The sequence below is a fragment of the Dendrobium catenatum genome, unplaced genomic scaffold, assembly GCF_001605985.2.
Source record: "Dendrobium catenatum unplaced genomic scaffold, ASM160598v2 original_scaffold_76759, whole genome shotgun sequence".
Lineage (NCBI taxonomy): Eukaryota > Viridiplantae > Streptophyta > Magnoliopsida > Asparagales > Orchidaceae > Dendrobium > Dendrobium catenatum.
In genome coordinates this window covers 395,777-410,220 of record NW_021395205.1, presented here as the reverse complement: position 1 = coordinate 410,220, position 14,444 = coordinate 395,777, and the positions used below count along the sequence as shown (strand labels likewise).

The 14,444-nt window shown below is 34.1% G+C and overlaps 2 long non-coding RNA genes across 3 annotated transcripts; one reads left to right on the top strand and one right to left on the bottom strand.

The window, feature by feature from the left end:
* Window positions 1-3,034: 3,034 nt before the first annotated feature.
* Window positions 3,035-9,066, bottom strand: LOC114578573. 2 transcript variants are annotated; one of them, XR_003699572.1, is made up of 2 exons: window positions 8,645-9,066; window positions 3,035-3,681 (listed from the first exon to the last, which is right to left on the bottom strand). It is a non-coding gene; the product is annotated as an uncharacterized LOC114578573 (long non-coding RNA). The 2 variants fall into 2 exon arrangements; XR_003699571.1 differs by having other exon boundaries at window positions 3,035-3,442.
* Window positions 9,067-9,129: 63 nt separating this feature from the next.
* On the top strand, window positions 9,130-12,121 carry LOC114578578. The gene is made up of 2 exons (XR_003699578.1): window positions 9,130-10,541; window positions 10,689-12,121. It is a non-coding gene; the product is annotated as an uncharacterized LOC114578578 (long non-coding RNA).
* Window positions 12,122-14,444: the final 2,323 nt, after the last annotated feature.

The following is a 14,444-nucleotide window of genomic DNA, read 5'->3' as shown; positions in this document are numbered from 1 at the left end:
GGAGCTACTCCAATCTTTTCACGTATATGCTCATTTCATATCCTGCCTCTAAGAGTAAAGTCACTCATCCACCTGAGCATCCTCATCTCTGCAACACTTAACTTCATGTTATGCTTCCCTTATAATGGCCAACATTCAGCACCATAAAGCATTGCAGGTTTAACCATCATCTTATAGAATTTTTCCTTGAGTTTGAGGGAGACTTTTCTATTACACAACAAACCTGATGAATATATATATATATATATATATATCTTTGAATCCTAAAAAATATAGATATTGCTTAACACTCCTATTGTCATGAAAAACAACCTTGTTCTCAAGGTTAAGAGATGGAAAAGAAGCATAAAGAGCTTTCATGCATAACCTTTGTTACCAAGTAGCCGTGGGCCCTTTAAGATGAAAGGAAGCTATGCTAACACGATGATAATTAAGAGTTTTTTGAAAATCGAAGTATTTCTGTGCTTTATAGGTCCATGTTTCGACGTTGAATTCATTAAAGCGAGGAAGTTTAACTTTTATTGATTTAAGAAAAGAGAAACTTGAAGGAGACGGTGGAGGCTATGGAGAAAGGGATTGGATTGGCAAAATCAAGGATGCTGATGAAAGAGGAAGGATCTTGATGGAGTGGGGGAGGTGAGTGGCAATGCACAAACAATTAAGTTTCTTATCAATAGATTGCATGAAAATATGAAATTGTTGAAGTGGTGAGCTAATGAAGGAAAATTGAACGTTCACCTGTAGAGATTTTTTGATTATGGAGAATTGTAATTCTTGATTGCTCTGCATTGTTTAAAGAGCTGCCAAATCTGGGTTTTTCATGATGATTTAAGGTTCTTGAATTGGTACTTGATGAATGCTCGAGAAGAATTGTGAATTTGCAAGTGGGGAATGACAGATAGTGGGCTGAAATGAAGGCTGGGGCAATGGAGACTGCTGGTCCGCAGCATTAGGTGGAGAATGGAGTTTCAGTGGTGGAGAAGAGGCATGGTGTGGCTAGAAAGAGGGTTGGCTTATGCTGGAGAGTGCTGGCCAATAGTGTAGGAGGTGGAAAGGTAAGTTCTTGGGGAGAAGAAGAGGCTGGCGGCTGAAAAGAAGTGTTGACTGCGGCTGTGAATTTGTTGGCCGGCAGGAAGAGGGAGAAATGGAATTTTTAGTCTCAACGAGGGCACCATTTGTTATGCTTCTTGATCTACATCAAGAGGGGGAAGACACTTTTTCAGTAGGTGTAGACTCCTTCAGGTACAAGATGCGGAAGAAAAGTAATTAGAAAAGGAAGAAATCATAAAACTTATTTCTTGAATTCAATTACAACATTTGGGGTATATATATATATATATATATTAAAGCGTTCATTTTATGTTTTGTAATGTTTACATAGATTAGTTTTGAATTTAATAAAGGGTTATATTAGCTAGTTCAATTCAATTAAATAGAAGAACATGCTATGGATTTGTGAACTATTTAATGCTTGAAATAAATTGAATAATGAATTGTTGTAATTGGCCTGTTGTTGTAGTGCTTCCTTATTGTATGATAGACTTTAAATATTTTATTTTCTTGACGTCAATTTTGAATTTTCTTAATTATGATTTCAATTTTATTTCCTGTGGGTATTATACAGAGGTTAACATTCTTGACGTCAATTTTGAATTTTCTTAATTATTTCCCCATTCTTGATATTGTTGCTGTACTATTTTTGAATCCAAAAAAATATATTGTTGCTTAACATATTCATTTGTCTTCCTCAATCCAATTCTTGTATCTACCTCTCCAATCATCATGGATTGTTTTCATCTATTTCAACTGCCTCACAGTTCACCGTGTATCAAGGAGCTAATTGAGTTCTTTGAATTAGGCTATAACTTGATGCTTCTCGATGGAGGTTGCTTTAGCATATTTTGTTCCCAAAATTAATCGGGCCAAGTAATTTTTTTGTGGGATTAGGTGCAATGGAAGGTGCAGTTTCTGTTGGGTTTTCCCAATTCATCCTATTTATCGCTTATCCGGATTTCAACTATTCCAATGGTGATTTTATTTTACAAAAATTTTTCACTTGTGATTGTGTAAAGTGGCTTTGAGAAATGTGAATAAAAAAATCAGCTAGTTTTGAATAAAATTTTAGTTACTTGTGTTATAACTTCTAACTAGGAGAACACTTTTGGGTTAGATATTTCAAATTTAAAAAGGTTATATCTTCGATCAAACTCTGAGGCTTGATTCTAATACTGTGAAATTCCTTTTCTAATATTTCCTTTATTTTATTATTTGTTTGAGAGTGTGATTGATTTTGATCGAAGTGTGATGCAATCTAATTTTTTAGAAGCATACTATTCAATTATTTATATGATTTTTTTTTAATCTACGAACTATTTATTTCTAGTTGGAAGTTGTTAAATTATCATTCGTATTTTAGTTTTTGCCTTATGAAATGAAAAATTCATCTAAATTTAGAGTTTGTGCCTTATAAAATTTTGTGTATTTGAGAACTCCAAATCCCAAGGCCTTCGTACATTAGCAAACTCCACTCTGACATCCTTGTATTAGTCTGGCTGCCTTGTTACTAGTCATCATTGCAGGGATTGTTTTCAATTCATTAACTATCCATCTCTGTTTTGTATGCTATTATGTTGTTGGTTCAAACTATAAACTGAATCACTTATTTTCCTGAACTGCTCAAGGTTTATGCTTATATTTAGTGAGAAAAATTGCATCTGTTGAAATATGTGGCTGAGTTGCCTTTAATTTCATTTCCTGGTTTCATGAACTTCTGTCTCTAAGTTCTAGTAGTTGCACTTTCAATTTTTTTTTTGAGCTTTTGAGCCAATTAAAACAAACTCACATGCACATTACATACATAAGCTTCAAATTTACGACCTCTTGATAGGTAGTCAAAGCTCCCAATTAATAGATCAAGGTGAACTTCATGTTGCACTGTCCTTTCACTTTATGAATTTCTTCTGAAATATTTGGTTTTCCAGTGTGTTTTTTGTTTTTTTTGGAAAAATAAGGGCATACCCCAGCTTCATTCATATAATAAAAAAATTATAACCTTAAAATTTAAATCAAAATACAACTCCAAAATAAGAGAGGCCAAGACAGTGAAAGAATAGGGTAAAGATCAATCAAACACATAAATGAGAACAAATGAGTAGGCCAAAAAAAAGTTATCTGAATTACAAAAAAATTATGACGTAGAATACCCGAAAATAACAAAAACTTCAGGTTTACACGGACGTTCAATAAAGCCCCCTGGTTGCCACTTGGGCCTTCCAAGATGCCAGCTGGTTGCCACGATGACCTTCTTGGGGAACTGCTGTAGCACAGCTGGCATTCATCATTGTGTCAAAAAAAAAAAAAACATCCCTCAAATGAAGCGAAAGCCCATCAAATACTCAAAATTGAGAGAGCTGCCCCACAAAATAGGGCATAGCCGGAGTACCTGCTAGAACAAAATGGGGAAAACAACAGCTAAAGGAACTCACAAGACTTCCCAAGAAGAATATTTCAAGCAGCAAACCAAAGTAGCTAATCAACAAGATGAATAATGTATCCTTCCATCTTCAAGGAGGCAATTTTAAGTTTAATAACCTTAAGAATTTAAAGCAGATGGTAGAGATATTAGAGATATCATTTTGAATCCTTCTTTCATTCCTCTCACGCTATGTGAAATATCTAGAACTACAAATAATAAGATAAGAAGCCTTATGATTAAACTATATATAGAAGGCATATAAAAATGTGCTCAAATAGCTGCAATAAAGTGGGTCTAAACAGGAAGGAGTTCAGCAGATGTATCATATTCGAAAGAATTGAAAAAAAGAAATCACATTAAAAAAAGAGATGTTTGTGACTTTTAGCAGCATGGTTACAAAGAATGCAACCTGAAGACACATTAACATTGCATTTAATCAGAACATTTGAGGTTTTGAGATTTTTTAGAATCACTAACTAAGAAAATAAGAATATTTGAGAGCAAAGTTTTTATGCCAGATGAATTTAAATCAAGACACATTGCTGTAATCATCATTGAAATCAGCATAAAATTTTTTAAAAACAGGTTTTTCAGAAAAAAATTCAGTAGATCGTAGGAGAGGAGGCTGCAGCAAAATTAACATGCTCAATATCATTTATAAGGTTAGCAGGAAACAGAGAAGGGAAGGTCCAATCATTAGTAATAGCAAAACTGTTATCCTGCATGTTATGAAAATTTTTTAACACCGTCGAGTCAAAAAACCTCATTCAAAACTTTATTTCTATATCAAAGGAGATAAGAGAAAGAGAACTGTTAGAATGAATGTTTAAGGTAATATTGTTTCTAATTTTGGATGTAATAAAGTTTATGGACTTCCAATACTTAGAAGCTTTAGGAGAGTAATACTTCCAAATAGAAATATATTTGTGTTTATATCATTTAGCAAGGGGATTATCTCTATTGTTAAGGCGCCAAATCAGAGAGCTAGTGAAATCGTAATATAAGGACTGAATAGTAGGAATGCCCACGCCATCTTTACTCTTAGGACAAGAAGTAAATCTCCAAGATATAGTATGAATTTTATTTTTAATAATATTCCAATGAAAGAGGAATCTAGAATAAACTTCGTCAATAAACTTACAACAATCTTTAGGAATAATAGCTCTTTTAATCCAGTATGTTAAGGCGTTATTGCAAATCGTAAATTTAAAGAATTGATTGTCCAACAAAAGAAAAAAGATTTAGCCTTCTAACTCTTTATTGACCATAATTTTTTTATAAAAGAGGTTGAAAATCAATAAAAAAAATAAGACTTTTAGTAGAGATAGGTAATCCCAAATATTTAAGCTTAGTATTAGAGAAATAATGTTGAGAATGCTACATATATCAGTGGAATGATAATAATTATTAGAAATAAAATAGAACTTTTATTATTATTAACTTTTAAGTCCAGACATATTATTAACTCATTTAGAATTCTTTTGATTGTTTAAAGCATTCAGAATAGTTGTCTTCTCAAAAACCAGAAAATCATCAACATAAAGCATGTGACTAATAGTGTCTCATATTTGAAACTTTCAAAAACATAGTAGTAGAATCATCTAACATATTAGATAGGATATATATATCTATCACAAAACAAAATAAATAAGGAGATACGAGATATCCCTTCTTAAGCCAGATGTAGAGCTAAAAAAGCTTTCAAGAGTAACATTAATTGAAACCGAAGAGTGAACATTAACAATACACCATTTTATCCAAGATATGAAAGTGGGGGAAGCCTTTTTGGGAAAGTCAGGAATGTAAAAATTCTCTAGAAACAATATTTAATGCTTTAAATATGTCGATTTTGACACAAAAAGTTATTGTAAGGGTTAATGTTAAAATCTTTCAGTAATTCAACAGTTAGCAACATATTTTCAGTTTCTGAATGAAATCAGCTTGACTGTAGTTAATAATATAAGAGATAATAAGTTTTATTCTAAGGGCAATGATTTTGATAATAATTTTGTAGAAAATATTATAAAGAGAGATGGGTCTGTAGACATCAATGTTGCCAACTTGAGAAGATTTATGGATAAGAGTAATAGCAGTAGTTTCAACACATATGGGCATGTAGCTGGAAAGAAAGAAATTTCTCACAACAGAGTAAAGATGACCCTCAATAATCTTCTAGATATTTTTATAAAATTCAAAAATGAATCCATCCGGTCTAGGGAGAGAGGAGGGGGCATATAACACTTCATTTTAAATTTTCTCATTAGAGATTTGAGCTATTGAAGTAGCTCTTAGATGCATATGAACACAATTTTCAACAAAAATATGTGTCTGATTGTGATAGTGATTATTTTGAGGGTTAAATAGCTTCTACAAATGATCAATAATAGCCTTAGAGATGTTGTGATGAGAAGAGAAAGTACCAAAATCAGTAGTAAATTCATTTATTTTATTACAATTTTATCTGATAACTTAAATTTTTTTTTATAAAGGAACTTCAAATTATCTTCCCCATTGGACATTCATCTGGTCTATAAGATCTCTAGATGAAACCAGATGACTCTTAATATCCTTAAGAGCATTATTAAGGATAGAGTTCAAGGGGTTTATGCTAATTTGCTAAAGCTAATTTCTTAAGCATGCTATAAATCCTCAATTTTTTGGAAATAAGGTTAGAAGAGATTCAGTTTTTAGTTTTAATAACGCATTTGGGCTTGTGGAGCTTTTTAATAAAATGGATGAATCAAGTTACCAACATAATGAGAAGTTCAAATAGAAATTAGAGCATTCCATAATTCAGTATTGTTACTTAAGCAATATTTTTTAAAGAGGAATCTATGCATAGGCTTATCAATGAAGAGTTTAATTACACCAGGGGGCTATGATCAGAGTAACTTGGGTTATCAACTTTATAATAAGATGATAAAAAAAAATTAAAAAAAAAAACCGAAAAAATGCTTTAACCAACAGTCATTAATAAGTGCTCTATCAAGCTTAATATGAATGAGATTGTTACTATGTTGATTAAGTCGAGTATACAAATGATGAGTAGAGAGAAGATTATGAACATCAATATTGAAAATGTGATTATCAAAATTCCAAAGCTTGCTATTATGAATAATATTTTCCTGGCCTTGTCATTATGAAATCTGCATCAATTGAAATCACCTCAAATGACTCAGAGTAAATTAAGATTATGAACACCAATATTGAAAATCTGATTATGAAAATTCCAAAGCTGGCTATGATGAATAATATTTTTCCCTGCCTTCTCATTATTAAACATGCATCAATTGAAATCACCTAAAATGACTTGGAGAAAATTAACATTAGCGGACATAGCAAAAATGTCATTACAAAGAGATAACCTATCAAAATGAGAATTAGATGCATAAACCACAAAAAACTTAACAAATAGAGGTTAGCCCAATAAAAAAAGTATCATGGACAAGGTGACTGGAATAGAAAAATATCTGAAATGATATCCTAGAATAGCTCTATTCAAGCCAGATTTTATCAGGATTAGAAACATCAAAGTTGTTAAAAGAGCCTTCATTATCAAAGACCTTGTAAGATATAAAACCAAAGTCAGCAGCTGAATTATCATGAATTTTAACTTCTAGAATGCAAAACATATGTAAGTTATAGCAACTAATAAGATTTTTGTAATTAATAGCCTTTTCAGGACTATTAATCCTCTCATATTCCAAGAAGCAATATTGGTGAACTGCATTAAGATTTACTGTTTGAAAGGGTGGCCTTTTTGGTATTTTTGGACCTGGTTGGTTTAAGAGTTTGAGAAACATTATTTTGAGTTTGTGAAGTAGCGGAAGCTCCAATAACTTCAACATCTTTATTTATATGATTTTTTTAGACTGCAAAGCAGAGGACCATTTATTAGTCACCCCACCAGTTGCTAAAGAGGAATTGGTAAGTGAAGGTATTTGAGATAGAATGATATTATCAGATGAAAAATTAAGATTAGGAAGATGTTTATCTAATCCAATCAGAGCTTCAAAGGTTTGAATATGATAGGGTAGTAGGATCAAGCGTATGAGCAACCGAGGGGTCTGTGGGTGGGTTAGAAATCACGAGTTGTGGCTTTTTGATGGAGAGGTGGGGGAGTTGTGGTTTTGGGATTATAATTTGAGGGGTATGTTTACGGGATTTTCTACTAGTGCTTCTTTCTCTATGTCTATAAGTATTTTTTTTTCACATGATTAACATGACAAAATTTGAGGGATGAATAAAAAAATCACAACTAGAACACAATATAAGTTTCTAGTCATATTGGATTATCTAGATGATATTTTTTCTCCCAATAGAGACGTGAATCTCACTAGTCAAGATATTATTTTGGATTTCAACGCAAATGCTCGCAAAAGCTAAATGAGTTTCATAACAGTTAAAACATCGACAACAGGGGGAATATCTATAGCAATAATAATTTTTGAGATACCTTCTGGGGTTTTACAAAGGAGAGTAAGGTCATGTATCTTAATCCATAGAGTTAAGGATATAAATCTCTCATGCCTAGGTCTAAACATGGAAGTCAATTTTTGCAAAATAAATGGCTTGCCAAGAAAAAATCAAAAACCACCGTTCTCCATTTCTTAATCATTAGAACAAAAAATTTGAGCAAGAAAAAACCCTCGCTTAAATAGAGCAATGTTAACGTATTTTTAAGCATCAAAATTTTTTTCATTGAAGCTAAGAGAGCCTCGTAATAAAGTCTTTTACCAATCACGTAGCATACAAGTGAAAGCCCCCACTCTTTAGATTCATTCATGATTTCACGTCAGAGAACTGAACAATTTTGTCTTGAAATTAGATGTATGAAAAAGGAAAGTCCTTAGCAGAGAGATTGCGTTCGGTGAGAAGCCTTTTCCAGTTCAAAGAAAGAGGACCAACATAGGAAGAAACAGGTGGAGGTTTGCTTGAGAGCTATAGTTAAGAGTTGAGAGATGAGATGAGAATAATCAACCAATGAAATCGTTATCATCTCAAGAAAAAGTATAAAAAAAGCAAAGGGAAGATATGAAGGGGAGAATCCACCGAGCGGGTAGGGTGTAGAGGGGACCAAGGTGGCTAGGGTTTGCGAAAAACACTAGCAGAGCACTCTCACCATAACTTTCGTATGCTACTTAGTGTTCAAAAGTTTCATCTACATACCTTTTGTAAAATAGTCTGTAGCCTCTAGCCATCAGAGGATCTAGATAGAAAGCCTTCACACGTGGTGTGAGAAGAGAAAAAACCTAAAAGGTTCTCCGAGTATATGCTCTCTTTGAGTAGTTGGATCTTAGTTCCTCTTCGCTCTCCTCGCACTAGGGCTTCTACCCAACGTCTCTTCCCTCTTCCCCCTACTTTTTTATGTTCCTCTTGAGATGGCTTCGATTTTTACGGTGGATTTTCCTCATCTTTTGTCTCTTAATCATAACTCTCAAACAAACTCTCTATCTGCTTATTCCTCTATATCTCCTCTTTCCTTGAACTGGAAAGAGCTGTTTACTGATCGAATCTTTCTACTAAGGACATCCCCTTTCTTTCATTATGTCCGAAGATAATAGTAGAAAGCCCCATAATCAACCCCCCCCCCCCCCCCCCCCCCCCCCCCCTCCCAACCCCCCCCCCCCCCCCCCCCCTCGACTTACTATCCCTGAACCACCACTTCCACCTCTTCTTACAACAAGTGGAAAATACTGTTAACTCTAATATTACTACATATCTCTCGGTTAAACATGTTGATGCTTTTGAAGATTCCCTAACACTTTAATATTTTGGATAAGAGGATGTATTGATAATATTCATTTTTCTGTTTCTATTAATGATGCTTTTTGAAAGTTTTTTAGTTTTACTTTTGGCTTAAAATTGGGTTGCCTGATGTCAATTTATTTATTTTGTGTTGTGATGGACGCCCTCTCTAATATGTTGGATGATTCTACCTTTATTTTTTTCTTTTGAAGATTCCAAATATCATAAAAAATTTGTGACGCGGCGGAGGCGACGACGCATCGACGAACAAGGAAACGCGGGTTGCAGGAATTGGCAGCCCATGCATAACCCAAGAACTCATTGGGAGGGGATCACCACCTGAAATCCTTCAGGATACAGAAATCCAAAACAACTGAGTAAAAGAACTCAAATATTATTCATCTTCCAATCTCTCATTACAAGTATTGGTTACAAGTATTTATAGACATGTAGCAATAAAAGGCTACATGCCATCATAAGGAATATTATATTTATATAGCCATACAAACTGTCTAATGAAATCAAACTATCTTGAAGTTAATAGAATTAAATAGCTCAGCTCTGACGTTATACTACTTGGGTAGGAGGAATTTTATACTCATAAGAAGTTGTTCGGTTGCCTACCATAATAAGGTGGGTTTGGTTGGTTATAACGATATCGATATTTTCACCTGGTGTCAATCTTGCATTTAGAACAAACAAAAATACGGTTCACTATTGTCTCCATTTGCCAACATACATCACATAATAATATATTTTCCTCCGCTTCATTAACTTCACCCAAATATTGATTGACAAATACCATATCCCATCGTTTTTTCCTGAATGCATCAAACTCTGGAGAAAGATGGTTGATCATCCTATTAACCAACTCTTCACATGAATGCTTGATTGAAACAACCCTGAAATTTGTGATGACATCAAATGTATTTTGAAGAGCATTTCCCTTATTAGTGATGGCAAGCACATTAATTGCCTTAACAGGAACAATATGCATGCATAACTCCGGCGGTGCATCCATCTTGCTCTAGTTATGGTCATACATCGGCTTATCAAAATCAAGAACTTCAAAGAACATGTCGTCATCGTACACGCCATAGACGGGCTCTCATCGTAGAGAGGTAAAGACGACGATGTCCGTAACGGATCTTCAAATTCTTTGAAGCTGAAGTCGATCAAGGTTGGGGTGGAGGTGATTTGATCATCTGAAATGCCCTCGTCGTCGTCGTCGGATCGTAAGGATTTAGTTGGAACGAAGTATCTTGATTCCGTAATGGGAGCAAACTTGCCCCGTAGTTGGACGCCATTAAAGTCCTAGGTGTTGACCTCGATTTTGCCCAGAACCTTGGTCAAAAGGTTGACTTGGTCGAATTGACCAAGTCAGACCTCGAGACCCCCTCCAGTGGGTTCAGTGAGTCGAGTCGACTCTGTCGAGCCCTGACTTGCTTTCGGAGGTCCACACTAGGCAAGGGGGCTAAAGTCTTTCCTTCATTCAATCCTCAAAAATTGTAGTTTTTGTCGGACAATTTCTTGTAGGAGATCTTCGATTTCTGCTTTATCGTTACCAAATCTGTTGAGGCCACATCTTGCTCTATATAGCCGCTGATTTCTAAGCTAAGAACCATAAATTATATTATTAATGGCTGGAATATGTTGGTAGTAGCTATCCTGATAGCTGGAAGAAGAATAATAGCTCCCAAACTTTCTTGGAATGATTCTGGTCTTCCCACAAAGATTGTCCACTTATTTGGACGTACCACCCGATATTTTTTTTTATAACAAAGAAAGCAATCGTCCTACTACCTGGAACGGACCACTTGCCCCGTTTCTCGGATGAGGCACACGCATGGACGAAAGTCATGCCCAGCTTTCTACCGGGACAGACAGCATGGCTGCCGGCAACGGAAGAACCTATTTGTTATTGCCAATGACGGAAAACCTGGTCGGCACTGACACCTTGCTACTATTGCTGCAGAAGCGCCTTAAAAATGATGGGAGATCATCTGCTTGGCAGTAAGACAGCAAAAGATTATTGGGATTATTGAACTAGACGGTGGACTGCAGCTAAATAGCCCACGGAAGTTGTAAAGGAGGTAGGCTGCTGTTCTTGATGGCTGACATCAGCCTTTGATGTTTTGGATGAAAAAACTGCAACCGCCCGTTTCTTGGCGGCCTTGGTGAAAGACAAGCAGCCGGAGAACAAGGAGGCTGTGGTTTGCTGCAAATGAGGATTCCACGGTTGGTAGAGGAGATGGAACGTGCGGCCACCACCTGGAGACAATCCATGATACATAAAACAAAAACAATAAGAGCATACCAAACATCTTCTTATGAGCCTGAAATGCCTCCTACCCCAGTAGTATGATGCCGGAGCTGAGCTGTTTAATTCTATTAACTTCAAGATAGTTTAATTCTATTAGGTAGTTTGTATGGCTATATAAATATAGTGTTCTTTATGGTGGCATGTAGCCTTTTATGTTGCTACATGTCTATAAATACTTGTAGCCAATGCTTGTAATGAGAGATTGGAAGATGAATAATATTTGAGTTCTTTTACTCAATTGTTTTAGGTTTCTGTATCCTGAAGGATTTCAGGTGGTCATCCCTTTGGGAGGGGAGATCTTGGGTTATGCGTGGCCTGCCAGTTCATGTAGCTCACGTTTCCTTGTCCGTCAACGCATCACCGCCTCTGCGGCGTCAGATTGGTTCTGATTTTTAAAAGTTTTATGCTTTATTTTTATGAAGAATTCTGTAATGGGGCTTGGTTTAATTTCATCTGGCACAAAAATTAACTATAAGATAGCCATCTTTTGCTTGGTTAGCGACTATGGAAGGTCTTAAAGCCTCTGATATTTTGATCAAATGTAATGTTAATGTACCCCATTGCATTCTCAGTAATTAGGCGGCGGAATGTCATAGTTGTCTCTGTTTTCAATGTTATTTTTATTTTTCTATTATCTCTAATATGGTACCTATGCTAAACTCTTTCATGTTTAGACCTATTTTATTTTAGCTCTTTGAGCATATTTCTGATATGCCTTATTTATCTTCTTTAAACAAAAGACTTATCCATCTCATTATGTTTGCTTCTATATATTTTATAGGACATGATAGAAATGAAGGAAAGTGATGGACCAGCTGATTTGATTGTGAGTGAATTAAGAAGTTTTCTAATGAAGAGGGAGCTATTTAGGAAGGTTCTTAATCAAAGGAAATTAATTAGGAGAGGTTTCCTAATTGAAGATAGTAGATTTTGGTGCTGATTAATTAGCAAATATTTCCTAATTGAAGAGGGTAGATTTGAGGGCTGATTTCGAGAGGATTAATTAGGAAAGATTTGTGTGCTGATTTGGAGGGGATTAATTAGGAAATGCTTTCTAATTTAGGGGTGCTTTGAGAGCTTTTTTGGGAGGAAAATAATTTAGGAAATAGGAGGGAATTGTTGGAGGTATGTTTGGGTATTTATTGTTTATTTTTTTGCTTTAAATAGGTGATTATCCTACGGTTAGGGATAGGCATTATTTGCTGAAATTAGATTGTTCTTAGGGTGTTTGGGCTCTGGCCGGCGGCTAGAGATTTGGGAGAGCCAGATCTCTCTCTAATTGAAAATCCACTTATATCTTGTCTTTTCTTTCATAAAACTTTCAATAAAAAAGTGTTTGTGTTTTATTCTTGATTTTCTTGCCATTAATTTTCTGAAATAATTAAAATCAGATCTCTGTCAAGGTTTTTTCTAAATTTCTGCAATCACTTCATACCAGAAAGTTTCAAAACAATATATCGACTAGCTCTACAATCTGCTTTAAAGTTCAGAAAGTTATTAAACTTAAAGTTGAATGCTGGAAGAAGTTTGAATATATTATTCATCTTCTGGATCAGCTATCTTGTTATTATTCAAGTTCTGCCCCTCTCGTTGGAACTTTCTATGGGTTTCGTTGGCTGTTGTTTTCCATGTTAGGTTCTGTTATTTAGGTGCTCTTTTGGCTCTTTTGTCTCTCCTTGTTTGGAGCTATATTTTGATTTTGATTTTGATTTTTTGGATTTTAATTTTTTCATTATATGAATGAAGCCAGACTATACCTTCAATTTTCATGGAATGTTTCCTGTACACAGCTTCGATTAGAGTACCTGCGTTCGCTTTCGTAGTCCTGTAGAAAGAATTCTCTATTTGCTGAATCCTGCTCTTACTGATGCTTTTCTTTTCCGATTGTTTATATATTGCATGGATTTAGTTTCTGTGAATTAGAAGTTTGCTTTTACGTTTCTGCTTTTGTTCAGGCAGCAAGCTAGGCTGATTATCTGATAGAACTGATTGCGTCATTATTTGAATATTTACATGCATGACATTTTAAAATTCTATATTACTATATTTCACCTTCTTATTTTTGTTTACATACATTATGATGCCCTTTATTTGTAAATTTTTTTATTCTCATGAAAGCTAGAACGCAAATTTTCCTGGGAATTGGTTGTACCATTTTTTTTTTTTGTAAATTTCAGTTTTGTAAGGTTTTATATATTATTGTTAGTTTGAATTTCTATGAATTTTATAATAATAAATCATATCTATTTTGTGTAATTAATTAGATATTATTTAAGTTGTTTGATAGAGTTTAAGTATTAATTAAAAAATCTATTTATCTAATTTTTAATACACATTTAATAATAATAATAATAATTATATATATATATATATATATGTATATAAGACAAATTTAGATATGTGAATATAAAGTGATTTATTAAATATTTCATTAAATGAGTACTTTTTCGAAGTTTATAATAAGCTATTTATTAAAAAATGAATGAATAATTCATAAATATGAATAAGTAAATAGTTTTTAAATTGTTCATTTATAGAAATAAATGATTATAATTAATTTATATATATAAACAACTATCAAACTTCCTCGTTGAATTCAATATTTAGAAATTTGAGGCTACCGTTCAATTTAGTTAAACGAGAAAAAGAAAGTATTACTGTGAAAACAAAAATGGGCCAAAGGAGCCAAAAGAAAGAGAATTATAAAAGCAGCTCTGTAAGTAGATGTCCCCTAAAGACAGAGAGAGAGAATTATAAAAGCAGCTGGTAAGGGCATCTCCAACTGAAAATCTCATTTTTTATTTCAAAATATAGTGAAACAAAAAAGTGCCGTGATTCACCTCCATTCGAACACCATTTTTCCCCCTAACCGTCACTCTCTTCTTTCTCGCCTTTCTT